We start from the raw sequence: 6,000 nt of genomic DNA, 5'->3' as shown, positions 1-6,000 counted from the left end.
TACCTACAACAGGTCTTGCCTATTCCAGTCCCCAAAACATACTATGTTAGACTTAAAAGGGAAATTAGCAAGTTTGTTTGGGTTAGGAAGAGGGCTCGACTAGCTTGCTCTGTTCTCTGTAGACCTAAGGCTAAAGGAGGGATTGGACTCCCGGACCCCGAGCTTTATGGGAAAGCTGTGTCACTATCACGGGTAGTAGACTGGCTAACAGGCCCTATAGAAAAGTCCTGGGTCTTCATGGAACAGTGTGACTTTGGCTCGAGTCTTTCTGGCCTTTTGGTGGGAATGGAAAAATTCCCAGCCCAAAATAAATCACTTAACCCAATTGTAAGGTCGACACTGTCGACATGGAATTGGCTCCAAAACTCACAGTACATGATACCCCTCCCGTCACCTTTACTTCAGATAAGAGACGTCATGGCTCATGCTTCTTCTGACTTAAGAGACTGTCTACCTATATCAATTAGGAATTCCACTATTAAAGTTCTTTCCCTATATGGGGAAGAGGGCAAGGTATTAAGCAACAAAGAGATATTACACATTTTCCCAGAATGCAAACCCTTCCCACAACTGCTTTCCTTTCTTCGGTCATTCATTACTAAATGTGGTTTGAAAGCTTACTGGTCGACCATTCTAGACATAGTAAACTAATATCCCAACTATATAAAAAGCTTAACTCACCCACAAATATGGCTAAACCGGCTTTTATAGGGCAATGGGAAAAGGACCTAGATGTTGGTTTCTCTCAGGCAGAGATCTTTCAACTGTTATTAATACCACACAGGTCATCCAGATGTGTCCGTACCCAGGAAAACAGCTATAAAGTCTTAACTCGTTGGTATAGGACTTCAGACATCACTTGTAGATATAGTTTGACTGGGTCGGACACATGTTGGCGATGTGTAGAAAATAGAGGGTCATTCTACCATATCTGGTGGTCTTGCCCACTTATACAGAAATGGTGGACCGAAATCTTTAGATTGGCCAACAAAATTTGTAACCTAGTGGTTCCAATGTCCTCCCAATTGGCACTTCTGGGTTCTTGTCCTTCCTCCCATAGAGGGAAGCCCACTAAACTCTTTTATTGTATGTTAAGTGCAGCACGTATACTTATTCCGAAATTCTGGTTGGCAACTGAGGTCCCTTCCATATCTCAATGGAAAGAGAAAGTAGATCAGATCTACAGATTTGAGGTGATAGCAGCTTGGGAAGACCGAAGGTTCTCATCCTTTAGATCTAGCTGGAGTGCCTGGACCAAATACAGGAACTTCCCCTAGAAACCCTTTAAAAATAGTCCTTTCCTTGACAACCTTTATGTACTAAAACATAGAGCAATTCTATTTCCTCGCTGGGATGCACTGTATGCTTTCTGTGAACGAATGTAATCGACAGTAACGAAAGTAATTAATGTAGGGTTCACTGCCTTCTATTACCACCCACTGTTATGCAATACTATTGTACTTAATCTGTCATTTAACCTGTCATCATTATAACCTGTTATCATTATAACATGTACTTCATTTGTATGTCCTACTTTTTTCAATAAAAAAAAAAAAAAAAAAATGGAGACTTTGGGGTTTCATAAGCTGTAAGCCAGTGTCGTACCCACAATCCATGGGGCTCCGATGCAAAATGTATCCATGGGGCCCCCTGCCCGTCCCCCCAACCTGCTGCTGGCCCCCCCAACCTGCCGCCACCCCACCCAACCTGCCTCCACCCCCCCACTACCTCCCCTACCATTCACCCAACATGCTTCCCAACAGTACCGCTTTGTGCGGGACAGGCCGATTTTGGATGGCAATCTTGCTGTACTGCCATCTGTGGAGGACACTGGTATGGGATATCTGTGGATGACACTGTTATGGGGGATCTGTGGATGACACTGTTATGGGGGATATGTGGATGACACTGTTATGGGGATCTGTGGATGACACTGTTATGGGGGGGATCTGTGGATGACACTGTTATGGGGATCTGTGGATGACACACTGTTATAGGGGATCTGTGGATGTCACTGTTATGGGGGATCTGTGGATGACACTGTTATGGGGGATCTGTGGATGACACTGTTATGGGGGATCTGTGGATGACACTGTTATGGGGGATCTGTGGATGACACTGTTATGGGGGGATCTGTGGATGACACTGTTATGGGGATCTGTGGATGACACACTGTTATAGGGGATCTGTGGATGTCACTGTTATGGGGGATCTGTGGATGACACTGTTATGGGGGATCTGTGGAGGGCACTGTTATGGGGGATCTGTGGAGGGCACTGTTATGGGGGATCTGTGGCGGGCACTTATGGGGTATCTGTGGATGACACTGTTATGGGGATATCTGTGGATGACACATATATAGCATCTTATGCTATATATGTGTCATTCACAGATATCTCCATAACAGTGCCCTCCACAGATCCCCCATAAGTATCCTCCACAGATATCCCCATAAGTGTCCTCCACAGATATCCCCTAGGTGCCCTCCACAGATATCCCATAAGTGCCTTCTAGTAATGTATCAGTAGGGCGGGAGGAGGCGGGGATACTGGCGACGTGGCTGGTGCAGTGCCCGGCGCTGTGCACACACCGGGGGCAGCTCCTACCTTCTGGGAGTTCTGCTGCAGGACATTTTTCTCCACAGTCATGGCCCAGCTCCTCCCCGCGCTTCTTCTGCTGCTGTGATCCAGAGCACGGGGAAGTGGCTGCGGACTGAGCGGCTGTCAGGGCAGCGGGGCGGGCACATTGGCCATGCACTGCGGGGGGTCCACGAGCCGGCAGCTTGAGCTTAACATCTCTCCCTGAGCTCCCTCCATCATGCGCCTCTTGCCCCGCCTGCCTGCATCATTCATAAAGTGGGAGGAGCAGGCAGACGGGGCAGGAGGCACATGACGGAGATGTTTCTGACACTCACTGCACTGACTGCTGGGCGCTGGCATTTTGCCAGCAGCTTGAGCGGCGCAATATGGCTGAGCGGGGCCACAATAATTGCTGCGCGGCCGCCCACCCGCGCAGCTTAGTTAGAGGGAACACTGACTGCAGGGGCCAGGGGGGTCCACAGGCGGCCGGGCCCCCTGGAGTGCCGGGCCCAGTCGCAACAGCGACCCCTGTGACCTCTGTATGTACGTCACTGCTGTAAGGGCCCTTTCACACTTGCGTTCTTTTCTTCCGGCATAGAGTTCCGTCGTCGGGGCTCTATGCCGGAAGAATCCTGATCAGGATTATCCCCATGCATTCTGAATGGAGAGAAATCCGTTCAGGATGCATCAGGATGCCTTCAGTTACGGAACGGAACGTTTTTTGGCCGGAGAAAATACTGCAGCATGCTGCGCTTTTTGCTCCGGCCAAAAATCCTGAACACTTGCCGCAAGGCCGGATCCGGAATTAATGCCCATTGAAAGACATTAATCCGGATCCGGCCTTAAGCTAAACGTCGTTTCGGCGCATTCCCGGATCCGACGTTTAGCTTTTTCTGAATGGTTACCATGGCTGCCAAGACGCTAAAGTCCTGGCAGCCATGGTAAAGTGTAGTGGGGAGCGGGGGAGCAGTATACTTACCATCCGTGCGGCTCCCCGGGCGCTCCAGAGTGACGTCAGGGCGCCCCACGCTCATGGATGACGTGATCGCATGGACACGTCATCCATGCGCATGGGGCGCTCTGACCTCATTCTGGAGCGCCCCGGGAGCCGCACGGACTGTAAGTATACTGCTCCCCCGCTCCCCACTACTACTATGGCAACCAGGACTTTAATAGCGTCCTGGGTACCATAGTAACACTGAACGCATTTTGAAGACGGATCCGTCTTCAAATGCTTTCAGTTCACTTGCGTTTTTCCGGATCCGGAGTGTAATTCCGGCAAATGGAGTACACGCCGGATCCGGACAACGCAAGTGTGAAAGAGCCCTAAGCCATAATTGTCCAAATTATAACGAATAAAGGCTTGAAATATCTCGCTTTGCATGTAATGAGTTTATCTCATATATTAGTTTCACCTTTTAAGTTGCATTACTGAAATAAATGAACTTTGATCAATATTCGAATTTTTCGAGTTTCACATGTTCAGTATGTACTCCTTTGCACATGAATAAAAACACATATCTCTAGAGATGTTTAACATGCGGACAAAAGAAAGACATCATTTTAATCAGCATGATTACCTTACCAGTAGTGATGAGCAGAAGGGGCTATATTCGAATTTGCTATATTTTGCAAAGATTTGAGCAAATATTCATCATATATTTGCAAATCTGCGAAAATCAGCAATGTAATATTTGCGTATTGCGCATGCGCCTTACGGGCGTGGCCTAGTTTAGCAACTGTTCTCAAACTACCTGAAATTTTCGCGACAGTGAATGTATTTGATTACATTTCACAGGCATGTCAGAACAATCGCTTTATATGCATATAAAGTGTTTTAAAATATTTCCAATTGCAAAAATCACCGCTAATGATGCAAATGTATTTTTGCAATACATACAACTTCACATTTTATCAGGTCTTAGTAGATATTACTGATTGGTGCACTAAGTATTGTTGTGACATCACAGCACAATGTCTGTAGCATGTATGTATGGACGGCAGAGAAATTTCTCTCACATGCACATCCATTTTCCTGCCGCACACATATACCTTCCTTAACCACCTCAGCCCCCAGTGCTTAAACACCCTGAAAGACCAGGCCACTTTTTACACTTCTGACCTACACTACTTTCACCGTTTATTGCTCGGTCATGCAACTTACCACCCAAATGAATTTTACCTCCTTTTCTTCTCACTAATAGAGCTTTCATTTGGTGGTATTTCATTGCTGCTGACATTTTTACTTTTTTTGTTATTAATCGAAATTTAACGATTTTTTTGCAAAAAAATGACATTTTTCACTTTCAGTTGTAAAATTTTGCAAAAAAAACGACATCCATATAGAAATTTTGCTCTAAATTTATAGTTCTACATGTCTTTGATAAAAAAAAAATGTTTGGGTAGAAAAAAAATGGTTTGGGTAAAAGTTATAGCGTTTACAAACTATGGTACAAAAATGTGAATTTCCGCTTTTTGAAGCAGCTCTGACTTTCTGAGCACCTGTCATGTTTCCTGAGGTTCTACAATGCCCAGACAGTACAAACACCCCACAAATGACCCCATTTCTGAAAGTACACACCCTAAGGTATTCGCTGATGGGCACAGTGAGTTCATAGAACTTTTTATTTTTTGTCACAAGTTAGCGGAAAATGATGATTTTTTTTTTTTTTTTTTTTTTTTCTTACAAAGTCTCATATTCCACTAACTTGTGACAAAAAATAAAAACTTCCATGAACTCACTATGCCCATCAGCGAATACCTTGGGGTCTCTTCTTTCCAAAATGGGGTCACTTGTGGGGTAGTTATACTGCCCTGGCATTCTAGGGGCCCAAATGTGTGGTAAGGAGTTTGAAATCAAATTCAGTAAAAAATGACGAGTGAAATCCGAAAGGTGCTCTTTGGAATATGGGCCCCTTTGCCCACCTAGGCTGCAAAAAAGTGTCACACATCTGGTATCGCCGTACTCAGGAGAAGTTGAGGAATGTGTTTTGGGGTGTCTTTTTACATATACCCATGCTGGGTGAGATAAATATCTTGGTCAAATGACAACTTTGTATAAAAAAATGGGAAAAGTTGTCTTTTGCCAAGATATTTCTCTCACCCAGCATGGGTATATATAAAATGACACCCCAAAACACATTCCCCACCTTCTCCTGAGTACGGAGATACCAGATGTGTGACACTTTTTTGCAGCCTAGGTGGGCAAAGGGGCCCATATTCCAAAGAGCACCTTTCGGATTTCACTCGTCATTTTTTACTGAATTTGATTTCAAACTCCTTACCACACATTTGGGCCCCTAGAATGCCAGGGCAGTATAACTACCCCACAAGTGACCCTATTTTGGAAAGAAGACACCCCAAGGTATTCCGTGAGGGGCATGGCGAGTTCCTAGAATTTTTTATTTTTTGTCACAAGTTA

The sequence above is a fragment of the Bufo bufo genome, chromosome 4 (genome assembly GCF_905171765.1).
Source record: "Bufo bufo chromosome 4, aBufBuf1.1, whole genome shotgun sequence".
NCBI classification, from domain to species: domain Eukaryota; kingdom Metazoa; phylum Chordata; class Amphibia; order Anura; family Bufonidae; genus Bufo; species Bufo bufo.
The sequence above is the reverse complement of the archived record's forward strand: the minus strand, read 5'-3'. Positions refer to the sequence as shown.